Source organism: Jaculus jaculus, chromosome 18, assembly GCF_020740685.1.
Source record: "Jaculus jaculus isolate mJacJac1 chromosome 18, mJacJac1.mat.Y.cur, whole genome shotgun sequence".
In the NCBI taxonomy this organism is placed as follows: domain Eukaryota; kingdom Metazoa; phylum Chordata; class Mammalia; order Rodentia; family Dipodidae; genus Jaculus; species Jaculus jaculus.
In genome coordinates, this window is record NC_059119.1 from 55,653,354 (window position 1) to 55,669,134 (window position 15,781).

Sequence of the window (15,781 nt, forward strand, 5' to 3'; positions counted from 1 at the left end):
ATCTTCTGTATGTATGCACCCATACTTTCATTTCTTAAACGCTTTTCCCTTTCTCTTTTGTTTATTTATGCACTATCATTGTCTCGAACATTGCCTATCAGGTCCTGAGGTAGTCATTTATGATCTCCATATGCTGATATTCTCATCTCCATGAAAATCACTGGGACTTGTGTCCAATCAATAGATGTCACCTTCCTTAGATTTGATTAGTTGTGTTATATAAAACTCTGCTGGAACTTGGCAGGTCTGACAGAGTGAGTGGCCATGTTGAAGTGATCCATGCAGTATGGCACCAGAAGCAGATTCTGGAAATTCAAGTGATTTCGCGAACCTGAGTTGGTCTCCAGCACCAGCTTGGTTTTTGGTCATATGATCACAGGAAGTGAATCCCTCAGGGATCCTGAATGAGCTTGGAAGTGTTCCTTTTCGTTCCTCAGTGGATGACAGTGTACTGGGCTGACATACTGACTGCTACCCAGGGAGACCTAAACACAGGACTGAGCTGTACCAAGCTTGGGCTCTTGAGACACAGAAACTGTTAGAACATAAGTGCATGTTGTTTTTTAAAAAAATATTTATTTATTTATAATTTATCTGACAGAGAAAGAGGGAGAGAGAGAGAGAGAGAGGGAAAGAGAGAAAGAATGTGCAAGCCAGGGCCTCCAGCCACTGCAAACGAACTCCAGACGTGTGTGCCCCCTTGTGCATCTGGCTTACATGGGTACTGGGGGAGTTGAACCTGGGTCCTTTGGCTTTGCAGGCAAACGCCTTAACCACTAAGCCACCCTTCCAGCCCCAAATGCATGTAGTTTTAAGTCCCTAAGACTGCTGTAATTTGTTACCCAGCAATAAAAAATTAAACAACCTTCCCTGTCTATATAAGAAGTGATTACTTTATATGCTCATGAGTTTTAAAATGTGGTGTGCATGCACTATTTTTGTTTCATTACATAAGAATATAGTTTAGGGGCTGGAGAGATGGCTTAGCGGTTAAGCGCTTGCCTTTGAAGTCTAAGGACTCCGGTTCGAGGCTCAATTCCCCAGGGCCCACATTAGCCAGATGCCCAAGGGGGATGCATGCGTTTGGAGTTCGTTTGCAGTGGCTGAAAGCCCTGGCATGCCCATTCTTTCTCTATCTACCTGCCTCTCTCTCTCTCTCTCTCTCTCTCTCTCTCTCTCTCAAATAAATAAATAAATAAACAAACCAAAAAATTTTTTTAAAAGGATATAGTTTAGAAAGTTATTGAACCTCAACTAAACATAACTGAGTCACACTTTTCAATTCATGGTAAGGATTTTATCATTGTAAAATGTTCCTGTTTTCTTATCTCCGATGTGTTCAATATACACACATGTAATTAAATGTGTTCATAGGTACATTGGTATGGAAGTCTCAGCGACGTGCACAGGAGGGTGTGGGGAGTGTGTGGACTGAGTGTGGGGCAGGGCACTGTGCGGCATCTCTTCTGTCAGGTGGCTCACACTGACCCCACGCATGGGGAGATGCATCTGAAGAGCGATCATTAGCTCTGTTCTTGTGTGTCTCGGAGATGAGCTGAAAGGGAGGCTATAATGGCTGAGTTAAGCACTAGGGTCATGTCAGCATGACCAATTCCTCCTTTGCTGTTTTCCTTTAAAGCTAAATTGCCCAGGTGTTGGGAAAGAAACTTGTAACCAAAATCTCTTCATCATCAAATATTGTTTTAATTGCTTAGGTGTGCCAAGTTTAAATAGCGACACCAAATCTGTCCATCTAAATCACTTAAAATCTGAGCTATTAAATGAAAAATGAAGGTCTATGTGGGTTTTCCAGAAAAAAAAATTGTTGAAAAACTGCATTTAAAATATCATTATATCTTCACAAATCTCTTGATGGCAGATTTAAATGTAGCTGTCTAAAACAAATCAGCAACGAGGCGTATGCATCGTGAAATGATAATCTTTTCTAATGGAAGGACCAAGATTTAGATAACTAGAACCAATGGCTAAGCAAGAAAAACCAAACAAAAGCAACCCCCTCCTTTTGGAAATGTGCTTCCTTAGCCTCCTGTCCCCCTACAACCAACTTATGTTGGTTACTGCATATTGTATCTCTCAAGGATGTGGTCTCCTGTAAATTATCAGGGACCTGAATATAAGGCCCAACTCTACCCTCCCCTCCATTATCATTGCTAATGGAACATTAGGGGAACTAGCAGGGCACATTGAACGTGGACCCTCAAGACCGGTCAGTTCCAGCCTCCTGTCATGTGGCTGTCCCAGTGTCTCTACAGATTCAAAGATCGCTACATCCTTAAAGTAGTCTCTTCTACTTTTCAGGCAATAGAGAGATGCAATGTAAGCAGAAATCTGCACCTACTTGGTACCTTCCTATTACTCCTACTTCTGACCTCTTGGATGACAGGAGGAAACGGATTATTACTTATTTCCAAAGTGATAGCGTTTGGAAGGCATCTGCCATTTTAACCTCAAAGGGTCCTCCAACATTTGCAGTTTTCGCTGTCACCTGGGGTTGACGTTGATCTCATCATCTTGGTTATTTTCTTCTGGGTACCTCATCTTCTAATGAACCTCAATGTATAGCAGTATTCTGAACCAAGGATAGCACCCCAAAAAAGAAACTAAGGAGGAATCTCCCAGAATAAAACAGGGAAAAACATAACACAACACAACACGGCACGGCACGGCACGTCATGGCATCAACGTAACATAACATAGAAACAGATAGAAAGCAATGTCAGGATATAGGTGAGCGTTTCAGTATAGAGGTTTAAATACTTCTAGTGTAGAATTTAAGGTCCAATGTGGTCATTACAAGTGTTCAGATAAAATGAGATGATATTTTAAAGGGAAAGTACTATGGGACAGAATTAAAATGCCCAGTTCATAGAACACATGGAAGCAAAGACAGGACTTTGGAGAGTACGAATAAGGTCATCCATAGCATTGAGGCTTCCCTCCACCTAACGCCACATGTAGGGTCAAAACAAGGTAGAGAAACTAGAAGGAATCCATTACTCTCTGCCTGGTGTCTCTTGACTGGGTCCCGACATAGCCGCCTTGCATTCTTCTGGCTCTCTTTATCTGCCCTTCCCGGTACAACACGTACAACACGGGGTCCTTTCGCATCTTTCCTTCGATTCCCTTCATGACCTCCTGCTTTTCTTGAGCCAGTGGCAGCATTGTTTACATATTCCCCAGCTCCTACATGACCTGCGTATTACTGCTGCTGGCCTCCCCTGCACCCCTTTCCTTGCCTCTGTAGCCACTGTCACCCTTGTTCAGCTCTCGGACCACATCATTCCCCCCCCACCCCCCACATTCCCACTGCCATTTGCTTTTGCTTTCTCTTCTACTTAACTTTATTTATCACTGGAAAACTCACTTCCCCAGGGAATTATCCCTGCCTCTTCCCTCTAGGTCTGGGTCTTTTCTTAGGGCCGTTCACTTGTTTCCTCATTTCAGAGCCCTTCCCTCACTTTTTAATTGTCCATTAGCATGATTATTAAGTGGTTATCAATATAATGGGGGGACGTTTATTTATTACAGTATTACAGAGAGAAAGGCAGATATATAGAGAATAGACAAGCCAGGTCTTCCAGCCACTGCAGATGAAGCCCAGATGCATGTGTCACCTTGTGCATCTGGCTTACATGGGCACTGAGGAATTGAACCTGGGTCCTTAGGCTTCGCAGGCAAGTGCCTTACAGCTAAGCTGTCTCTCCAGCCCAATAGGGGTATGTTTAGTCACTGCTCTGACTTGAGGGAGCATCTCATTAAGCTTGGCCATGGACGAATCTTCCCTTCCACACTTTCTACATCTTGAGGATCTCACTTTGCGTCTGATAGGCACGTGTTGACTCATCTGCTCACTGGATGGCTGGAAGCAGACTGAAGTTTGTCTTTAGATGGTGATAAGTCTGTGCTTTTGGCACAGAGAAAGGACTCATGTTCCACTCAGACGCCTGGTTCTGGGTGTAGATGGTACTTCACTAGCCCGGAAGGCAGGTAGAATTGAGGTCTTCTGTCTTCTCTTGTCTATGAGCTCCCACTTGCTCTTCTCCAGCTCCAGACTCTCACGTTTCCTTCCTCATGATCCCTTTCCCATTCCCTCCTTCCCTTTCATATTTCTTCCCAGTCTCTTAGCTTCAGCTTGTGGGGATTAGTTGACAGGGGAATAAATGTTAGAAAATATATTTAATTACATAAAAAATCTTGCACTATTATCTCTTTTTTTTTTTACTTTTGAGGTAGAGTCTCATTCTAGCCCAGGCTGACCTGGAATTCACTATGTAGTCTCAGGGTGGCCTTGAACTCATGGCGATCCTCCTACCTTTGCCTCCCAAGTGCTGGGATTAAAGGCATGAGCCACCATGCCTGGCTATCTCCGCTTTTTAAATAGGAGTAATAACGCGATTATTCTGATCTTCAGTTCTGTTGTGAAAGTACTTCCCCAAGGTAGTTAATGTCTATATCTAACTGCCCAAATGAAGGAAGGTCACAGAGGAAAAGGACATGGTGAGTAACAATCGCATTAGCTGTTATGCCAAAGAATCACTCAGTAACATGCTTTGTCCCAACGCAAAAGATGATCTGTTTTCACATGGTGCTGTGTCATCAGCGTCAGATGTGAGCCTAACTCAGAGAGGGTGCCCAGTGACTGACACGTAGTAGGACCTCAGCTCTAGCTGTTGAATGAACAGGTGAATAACTGAAAGATGAGATATATGGAGTAATAAAGCTACTCACAGGAGAGAGCTACTCACGTATCCACGAGAGCCCACATTACTATTTTGAAATAAGTGACCTAGAACGAAATACTCATAATCAGAGCTACATCCCTCCCACCCCAGACCAGGAAGGACAGACAGCAAAAGTAGAGATATGCGTCGAGTGCGGAAAGGAAAATGAGTGTATCCAACCATACAGAAGACAGCGGAAACAGGAGAAGAGGCTACTCTAAGGGTCGAAGGCCATATTAATTTTCCAGTAAAAGAGGGGATTAAAATTTTAAGTTACGGGGCTGGAGAGATGGCTTAGGGGTTAAGACACATGGCTGTGAAGCCTAAGCATCCAGGTTCAATTCGCCAGGCATCACAACTCCAGATGCACAAGGTGGCACATACATCTGGGTTTGTTTGCAATGGCTAGAGGCCCTGGTGTGCCCATTCTCACTCTCTCACTCTCTCTCTCTCTGTCTCTAGTAAATAAATAAATAAATAAATAAATAAAATCTTTAAAAAGTTAAGTTACTTTTAGATAGAAACCAAAAGATTAATCTATCATCCCAACAGATATTCATATGCTCCATATTAAAAACTTTTGAATCCAAATGCTATGTAAATGTGTACTTTATTGTGCTGAGTTTTCATAATAACCCATCAGGTAGTATTATTATGTGATTTTTATGCGTAAAGGATTTGAAGGTGGGGCTGGAGAGATGGCTCAGTGATTAAAGCTGGTTGTTTTACCAGCACCCATGTAAAGCTGGATGCAAAGTGGGGCATGTGTCTGTGACCCCAATGTGCAGCAAGGGGAGGCAGACTCAGAGAGACCCTGAACTCTGGCCTTTCCAGTGACAAACAAAAAGAGGGATCTCTCTCAAACAAGGTGGAAGGAGAGGAGGAGCACCCCAAGATTGCCTTCTCACCTCCACGAACCTGCTGCGGCACGGGCACACTCTACACTTACACAGCGTACATACACGCACAAACAGATAAAAGACTGTGAGGTACAAATGGATTAAGTAACTTGCTCAGAATGACACACTAGTAAATGACAGGGAAAGGCTTAAGTTCAGATCAGACAGACCTTAGAGTCAGAGCTCTTGACCACAGTAATTATCACGACTTGTAAGATGTGTTATAATTTTCAGAGCGTGCGTGACATCTATTTGCCGACGTGATCCCAGTAGGGCTGTGATCAGGAGGAGCAGACGTGATCATCCCCTCCTGTGGACCTGGAAGCTTTGAGGAATAGAAAGACTCGCCCAGGGTTATGGAATCAAAAGTCAAGCATAAGTCTGCTCATCCTGCGAAACAGTCTTCCTGTGATGGTTACAAGTGGATCCAGCAAGGCAGCCTAACAGCAGACAGAGGGATTCAGACCCTCAAACACATTTTCTCGTGCAAACTTGTACTGTGTGCAGAATTAGCCCTGTGTTCACCACGGCTCATGAGAACTGCCCATTCCCCCGCGGCAGCCAGCCGGGCTCCGACCTGTACGCCACAGGACACTCTCATCCTCATCCAGTGCTGCTGAAAACGGTGCGGAATCAATTCAGTTCATTTCTACAGGTGGTTAGAAGTGAGGAGTGTGAAAACCGAGCATGGATGGGAATGGGGGAGATGAGGGGGTTGAAGGTGGAGATTGCAAATTGAGAAATGGCAAAAACAGATAGTTGGCAATGAAGGATGAGTGAATCAGGCAAGCAGAGAGATGTAAAGATGACAGATACAGAGAGCATCCCTTGTGGACGGTGCATGTAGCTCCAGTTGGTGGGTTCACTTCTCTCTGGGGCCTAACATTCTCCTGACAAACCAGCTGGAGTTTGGTTTAGCAATTGGCATCCTGAAGTTTCCTAAGTGAAGCTTTCATTGCATCTGAGTCTTGGAGGATGCTATGGTCAGAAGGCTTTTGTCCTCTGTCACGTTGGCTCATTGAAACCTAATTCTCTCTGTGATAGGTTAAGAGGCTGAGAGGCGACTAGGCCTAATGAACAGGGCTGTTTTCCTTAAGAAAGAGATTCTAGCGAGAGAATTAGAGTCAGGACACAGGATAGCGGGTTCTCACCCGACTCCAAATCTGCTGGGCATTGATCTTTGATTTCCTAGCCTCTAGGATGATTCATTATATTTTGTTAGTTATAAGCTATTCAGTGTATGGGAATTTTGTTCTAGAAATTTTAGCAGACCAGGGCATAGGAGGTCTGAAGCGTGAAGAGAGTAAGTAGGCCCCTAGGAGACTTGTGGAGGTCGCAATTGATGTCACAGCCTTGAAAGTGACAGTCATGGTGCAAAAAGGAAAAAAAAAAAGGGCAATTACTTGAGTCATCTGTAAGTACAGAGTGCCTTAAATCATGACAGGACTCCTCCATAAGGTGCTAATGAAGACGAAACTTGTATTCATTCTCAAAGATTATACGTCTAAGCAAAAGCGATCAGATATACTTTGTAGTCCTTCCCTGTATTTCTTTCTGCAGTTACTGTGTCAGGTTTATGATAGCTTCTTCCTTGGCGTTTTCCTCCAGGTTACTATTATAAGTCTAGAAAGGAAGGGCTGCCCCGGGGGGGGGGAGGGTAATGCTATCGCTAACATTAACGTGGTGCCATGAAGCTTACCGAGTACTTTCACTCAGAAGTAACAGGCTGGTGCTGTGATTTAGGCGGCACCTACTGGGCATACATGTCCTGCTGAGGCTTTGTGTATAAAAGCTGATCCCCACAATCCTACCCAGAGGAAAGCATTTCATCCTCCATTTGCAAACCAGAAAGCTGAAGTTCAGGGAGCATAAAGGGCCTGCTTATGAATATTCAAGTGTCAGGGTCTGGATGAGGCTCCTGGGCTACGGTTTGCACACTTCCTGCTCTCTAACGACGGGCTCCTCCTTTCTTCATTGCACTCCACTCATCCATACAAATGAGAGGTAATCACTTCCTTAAAAATATACACGGTTAGGTCAAAGTGATGTCAAGTGTCCAAAAGTAAATTGAGAAGTATGAAATGGAAGTCTATAGACTGACGTGATGAAGTCAGGTGTGAAAGTATAAGATCAATTCCATCCAATTTCTCTGTAACAGATGAGAAACGAGGCTATCATCAATTTTAATTTAATTTGATTTAATTATTTAACAAATTTTACAGATACTTATTGAATCCTTGCCTGTTCCATGCCAGTTATTGTGCTTGGCATTGGACACGTTGATAAGCGGTGGATACAGTTGATACCCCGAAATAAACTCAAGAACCAGAGGGAGACACGCTTATCAACAATCCCAGAATTCAGGTATTAAGGAAGATGTGAGATATGTAGGGTGAAATAAGAGCTCAACTAAAATGTGTATGACATGCCCATTTAAAAATTTTTTGTTCATTTTTATTTATTTATTTGAGATTGACAGAGAGAGAAAGAGAGAGAGAGAGAGAGAGAGAGAGAGAGAGAGAGAGAGAGAGAGAGAGAGAGAATGGGCGTGCCAGGGCCTCCAACTACTGGAAACAAACTCCAGACGTGTGCGTCCCCTTGGGCATCTGTCTAACATGGGTCCTGGAGAACTTAGCCTTGAACCAGGGTCCTTAGGCTTCACAGGCAAGTACTTAACTGCTAAGCCATCTCTCCAGCCCTGACCTGACATGCCCATTTTGCTCTGTGACGTGTGTGTGTGCATGCACACGTGCGTGTGTTTGTGTGTGTGTGTGTGAAAATAAAGCAACACTAAAAGCATCAGGAAAGGCGGTCATGACTGGGCTGAGGCATTAAGGACAAGTAAGAATTCATTAGGTAGACATGGATTTAGCATGATCAGAGTCAATGCTTCATTCCTTTGTTCCTACAGGTTTGGAATTTTTGGAGCTAATTGCTTCTCCATTGCATGAACCCATGTTATTTTTTGTTTTGTTTTGTTTTGTTTTGAATACACGTGGGCTGGAGGAGGAGGTTGAGTAGCTCTGGGAGGCGAATAGTTCTAACTATGCTGCCGTACACCTTCCTGCTTTGAACTCCTGTCTCGCTCATCTAGAAGCAGATGTGTGCCTGCCTATGTGTTTAGACTTGTACTTTGATTACTTTGTCCTCTTGCTATTTGAATAGGGGGGACAGTTCCCATTGTGACAACCTAATTTGATAAAGCAGCCATTATATTTGTGGCTACATTTATTATTTTCTTACCCCAATAAGTATTTCATTAGTAAGTATTATGTTAGGTAGGCGACGCAAACATATAACATGAGTGACATTCTCACTACTAGTCTGCCGCATGAGCTGAGCGTCTCTTCCAGGATCACCTCTCAGACAAGAAGTGGCGCTGGGGAGTTCACTCAGGCTCTCATGAGACATTCTTTGAATTTTGATTTGGTTTGATGTGATTCTTTTGGATGCTAGGGATTAAACCTAGAGCTTTGTGCGTGCCAGGGAAGGACTCGACCAATCCAGCTCACGGGTCATTGCTGTTGAAATTTATTTACATAAAAAAAAAATCTCAGTAAGGGCTGGAGGGATGGCTTAGTGGTTAAGGCATTTGCCTGCAAAGTCAAAGGACCCAGGTTGGATTCCCCACAACCCGTGTTAGCCAGATGCACAAAGGGGCACACGTGTCTGGAGTTCATGGTGGGAGGTCCTGGCACACTCATTCTCTCACTCTGTCTCTGTTAAATAAATAAATAAATAATTAAATAACTTTTAAAAATCTCAGTAATGGCCACAAAACCAAAGCCCCAGTTATGTTGAAATGTTAACAGCCTTTAGTAATTCAGTTTACCCTGAGTTTGACAGGAAAAAGTCACTAGGGAAACTTGATTCTTCTGATATGGAATCACAAAGGAACAAAAACCATAGTTGGCAAATACAGGGAAGATCTGAGGCTACTTCATGGTCATCCGGGTCTTCTGAGAAGAGCTGATCGTATCAATTGATTATAAAGTTCTTTGGGCAGTGTGCCAAAGGGGAAAACAATACAGACAAAGTATTTTGATTTTAGTGCATTTTACTTCATTCACATGGTACTCACATCAATAATAAGAGGTCTTTATAGTGCTATTGACTTAATCCTCTATCCACCTGGGCTAACGCTCTCAGTGGATAATGCTGGATTTGTATTTTTTTTTTTTTTTTTATCTCTGACCTGGATAATGCAATTATGGGCATTATCAGGTTTGCAGACCGCACCAAGATGGAAGGACTTAACACCTCATGGCTCACACACAAGGAGCACTGCGTAATCTTTCGAGCTAAGAAGCTGAGAGCAGTTCCAAATCCTCTTTAATGACCTAACAGTCTGTGGCTTATCATTAAAACGAGAAAGCACAGGACGTTACCTTCTGCCGAACTTGTTGAGTCGTAGGAACCACCTGAGTGATGTTTTGTTCCCACTCAACACCTTCGCATTAGCGAACCCAGAAAGAGGCGTCAGGACTTCGAAGCTGCGCTCTCCCTGCTGCCCGTGAGGCTCTGTTTGCTTTGTCTATGGAGGTCTCATCTCTTTCATAGCGCTTCTCCTTTTCAGTCAGGGTCTTACTGTCTGGAACTTGCCATCTCCCTTCCTCAGCCTCAGGAGTGCCAGGATTTTAAACAGGTGCCACCACACACTAGGCGTTTTGTCTTAATTAGTGACTATATATTTGCTTGTAAGCAGGGGGACTATGCCTCTTAAGAATTATCAATATATTTACAGAATCCAATATTTACGAGGTACTTTAATTTTTTTTTGAAGAATAAATAGGTTAATTTAACAGTTATTTGCTCTTGGACAGAAGCCCCAAATTCAGCCTGCCGTCAAGCATTCCACTTTGCTCTGGAGCCTTCGAGTTCAGACTCATTTAGCCGTGTGCAGGAACTGAGAAACTCGCTTCCATGAGGGCTGGGTGAGATATGGGACATGCATAGTGTATGACATAAGTGAAAGTCACTTCATTGCTCTCAGAGGTTTTCTTTTTTTTTTTGTTGTTGTTGTTTTTTTTTAATCACCGTAGGGGCTGGCATCTTTAGGAGGGTAAGTATGTCACAGACATGAATGTTCTCAAGAGAAGAGCTGTATTGGTCACAGGATAGCTATCAAGAGGCAGAAATAAGAGAAAAATGTGGCCAGAGTCCCTTAAGGACGAATGGTCTATTCCAAGGCACATTGTTTTGCCAAGTAGGCAGGATGAAAAGTCAATCAACTGGGCGTTCTTTCTGAGTCAGTGACAGTATCTGAACCTACACCTTCATAAAAATACATCGGCTAGCTGGGCGTGGTGGTACATGCCTTTAATCTTAGCACTTGGGAGGCAGAAGTGGAGGATCACTATGAGTTCGAGGCCACCCTGAGACTACATAGTGAATTCCAGGTCAGCTTGGGCTAGGGTGAGACTCTACCTCAAAAAAAAAAAAAAAAAAAAAAATCGGCTACACTGCTATCAGGAAGATTTGTTTTTATACTTTTTTTTGGGGGGGGGGATTGTTGAGGTAGGGTCTCAGTCTAGCTCAGACTGACCTGGAATTCATTGACAAGTCTCAAGCTGGCCTCAAACTCACAGTGATCCTCCAACTTCAGCCTCCTGAGTGCTGCGGTCAGCTGCTTCTTCTTCTTATTATTATTTTATTTATTTGTTTGTTTTTAAATATTTTATTTATTTATACGACAGAGAAAGAGGTAGAGAGAGAGAGAGAATGGGCATGCCAGGGCCTCCAGCCACTGCAAATGAACTCCAGATGCATGCACCCCCTTGTGCATCTGGCTAACGTGGGTCCTGGAGAATTGAACCTGGGTCCTTTGGCTTTGCAGGCAAACACCTTAACTGCTAAGCCATCCCTCCAGCCCTCTTCTTCTTTTTAAATACCTTGCTAGGTCATTTGTTAGCAACCTTCAGTCAATAAAGCCAAGCAACATTTTAACCGTACCTAATTGTCTTCCAAACTTCTAGGTAGAAAGACATTTTGGACAAGAGGTACTGCAAATTATTGCAGAAACATTGTGAATTTAGCGTGTGTGTGTGTGTGTGTGTGTGTGTGTGTGTGTGTGTGTGTGAGCCCTGAAAGGAAAATCCACAGCGCTGAGCTCATATGAATCTGGGGTGCTCCAGGAGGTCAGGGGCTGTGGCTTACTCATGTCTGTATTTTAGGTGGATACACAAGTGAGGTACAGAGGAAATATGCAAGAAATATTTGTTGAATTATGTTTTATTTGACTTCATGACCATCATAGGTCAGAGTACATGTAAAGTGAACATTCAAATAAAATTATTTTCTCAGGAAAAAGGGAAATGAAACGTGAATGACGAACTTTACAAGTCTCCCATGGCAAGGTTTCTGGATTACAATAAATCATTTCCCATCTTTCTGTTCCTCGTTCTCAGCTGATTTTGATGGAATTACAGCTTACGTATTGTTTTTGCCCTGCCTATTTTGCCTTCCTCTTCTCTTTCTTCCTCCTTCCCTTTTCCTTTCCTTGTCTTCCTTCTTTCTTTCCTACCTTGTCTCCTTCTTTCCTTTTTCCCCCTTATCCCTTCCTTCCTTCCTTCTTTTCCTTTCCAGTAGTTAGTCTATCTAAGTGTCACAAGTAGATCAAGATGTAACTAAATGTAGTAGCAGAAAGAGTCATGAAACGTCACTAGGAAGTAGAAAAGCAAGAAGTAATAGCCACAGAAGCACCAGGACAGACATCTTTGTCTTTTTCACCTTGTCAGTGGCTTTGTTCTTTTGGTAGCTGCTGGTGTGACCTTTCCATTCAGCGGGCATTAAGGATGCGCTTACTAGATTAGCGGAGTGGTCAAGCTGTGACACAGTAGTTTAGTGGAAGGCCCTTCAGAGTCTTCCTTGCTGAGCTTCTCCAACCTTAAATCTGTCTTTCCATGAACATCTACCGACACATGCATCTGTCTTGACAGCAAACACGTTATGCCGGAGACAGGTTGACAGGATCAGCTTTCTTTGTCGGAGCATGGCTTCTGGGCAGACATCTCCTGAGGTGGGGAAGGGGGCGGCGCTACAATGTCCAGCATCTACTGACTGTGAGACCAGCCCCCACGGCAGTCCCTGACTTTTTCAGGTAGTATGCAAAAAATATTTTCCTAATTTTTAAGAATATTTTTACTTATTTGCAAGGAGAGAGAGAGAGAGAGAGGGAGAGAGAGGGAGAGAAAATAGGCACGCCTCTACCTGCTGCAGATAAATTCCAGATACACGAGCCCCTTTGTGCATACGGATTTACGTGGGTACTGGGGAATCGAAGCCAGGTCTTTAGGGTGTTCAGGTAAGTGCGTGAACTGCTGATCCATCTCTCTAGCCCCTAATTTTTGTCCTCGTCCATCAGTGCTCTCTCTCTCTCTCTCTCTCTCTCTCTTTCTATTTCTTCTTGATTCCTTTATTACTTCTGCCTTATGTCTGCAGGCTGGACAATCACTTTGGAAGGAGCTAGCCGTAGAAGGCCAGGCGGTGAGATTTGCCTTCTGTGGAGATGTGGCTAGAAGAGGCATCAGTCCGGTGGGCCAAGAATTAGAACATTCTGGAGGCCCAGAAGGCTGTTCTTCCTTCCTTGCCTGCAATATCACTCTTGTCCTGTTGTGTTCCCCCTGTGCTTGAGTGTGATAACCCCTCTGCGGCCAGTGGCTTTGCAGACATGAAATGGGCTTTGCTTACGCTGCTTGTGAGTCTCTGTTAGGCTGGAATGAACTTGTGACCATATGTTTCTTTTGTGACTGTGCTTTTCTGTCCCCGTTTAGTTTGAACACTGTCTGCTCTGGGATTGTCCCTGCTTTTACATTTCAGCAGCTACTGACTAAGCAGCTACCAAGTGTCAGTCACGAAAGAAGAAAGTAAAACCTACCTCTGCCATTTTCCTTAGTCATTTACTCCATCGTTTGTCATTCATCCAGTCAATAAATATTTACCAGGACATGCTTTATGCTATGCATTGTTGGAGGCATAAGAATATAGCAGTGCATAAAAATAGACAACTTGTCATGCTGTATAATATTTTAGAAGGGGAATGATAATAAATAAGCACACCATGCCATGTGGTAAGAAATGCTACAGAGAAAAATACTATATCTCAGTTCAAAAAATAGACTAACAGTATATTTCCCATTTTGCCTGGAACGCTTTGGTTCTGAGCTCCAGGTTAGTTCATCCCCTACCTGTCCCACAAAATGAAGGTCCTGTGGTTATCAGACCCAGGCTTACGCTAAAAGAAGTGCTGATGGGGGCCACAGGGATGGCTTAGCAGTTAAGATGCTTGCCTGGAAGGCCAAAGGACACAGGTTCGATTCACCTGGACCCACATAAGCCCAATGCACAAGGTGGCACATGTGTCTGGAGTTTGTTTGTAGTGGTTGGAGGCCCTGGCGCACCCATTCTCTCTCTCTCTGTCTGCCTCCTTCTCTCTCAAATAAACAAATAAAAATATATATGAAAGGAAGTATTTATGGTTGATTTGAAATGAAAATTAACTGGGTGTCCTGAGTTCTATCTGGTAACCATAGCACCCAATGCCTGCCCCCACTGGAAATCTTATGAATTGAAATCTTATGAATTGTCATGCTAAGGATACCCCTTTTCTGGCAAAACATCGTGTTCCCTTGCAGCCTCCCAGTTGCATGGAAAGAGAGTTTTGTCATCTCTGGTTGACTAAAGCACACTGGAGCCATCAAGCGTCACAGGTTGCACCACTTTATTCCCCCAACATGTAGCCAAGAACTGGTACTTGCGAGGTGCGCCTGTATTTGCTTAATGGATGCACAAGCCACTTACGTGAACTTTCAGATGAACATATTTGATAAGTGGCCAAGTTCTTCAGGGCCTTCTACCCCCGAGAGCAGAATCTTCTGCCACCTAAAGTCTGCATATCTATGACGAAAGACTCGGCAGCCTTCTAAGGTCTTGGTCGTCTCCCAGCATCCTTTCCTTTGGTACATAAGCTGTGCTCATACCACGTTGGACTGGTCTCGCTCACACCTCACAGCAGCTCAGCTGCTCACTGATGGACCCAAATCCATCTCGGTGTACCAAGGAAACCTGATGCCCAGTGGATGATGCAGAATCCCTAGGGGAGGATCTCTGAGGCATTTGATTGGAATCGCAGGGTCTTTAAGGGTCACTTAACCCAAATTTCACTAGAATTGCGTCTTTTCTCTACCCCATTGTTTGCCAGGACCAAGCATGAGCCATTCGACTTTCTCTCCATTGTTTATAGCTTTCAGATCCTTCCCACAATCATCACTTTTTTTTTTTTTTTGAGGTAGTGTTTCTCTCTCTCTAGTCTGGGCTGACCTGGAATTCACTATGGAGTCTCAGGGTAGCCTTGAACTCACAACGATCCTCCTACCTCTGCCTCCCAAGTGCTGGGATTAAAGGCGTGCGCCACCACGCCCAGGCAAGTCATACCATTTTCTTTCTAGAGTATGAAGGAGCCTTTGGAGGAACGTGCTGGGTAGGCTGGGTTGGGTTTCCACCCCCTGGGCCAGCTATATCTGCTTGTGGCCCCTAACACTGCTTATCCACCTCCTCTCTGAATCACAGAAATATGCTAGCCTCTACCGTCCTCTGATGGCTTTCACACCCTTGTTTCTGGCTGTAGATTTATACATTTTAAGTAATTTAGTGTTTTTTCTTTTTACACTTTTGTTTCTTTATGAGAGAGATAGATAGATAGAGAGAGAGAGAGAGAAAGAATGGGCATGCTAGGGCCTCTAGCCACTGCAAACAAACTTTAGATTCATGGGTCACCATGTGCATCTGGCTTATGTGGGTTCTGGGGAGTCAAATCCAGGTCCTTGGACTTGGCAGGCAGGTATCTTAACCACTAAGCCATCCCCTCCAGCCCCCATGTTAGTGTTTTTTAAAGGGTTCCCTGGAGGGAGAAGAATTAGGATGCAGGTTCATTTGTCTGTCTTAGAGAAATTCTGAATGTCATCTTAAGCATTATATGAAAGCTGTTGGCTTTAAAATGTTTCTTAGACAAAAAAAAAAAAAAAACAAAACAAAACCCTATTAAACATGCTCTCACTAGCTAGGAGCAATGATATGGTCATCAGGAAGCCCGTATGAGTCTTGGAGTACTGAGGGTCTTTGGAACTCACTCGTTCCCAGCCA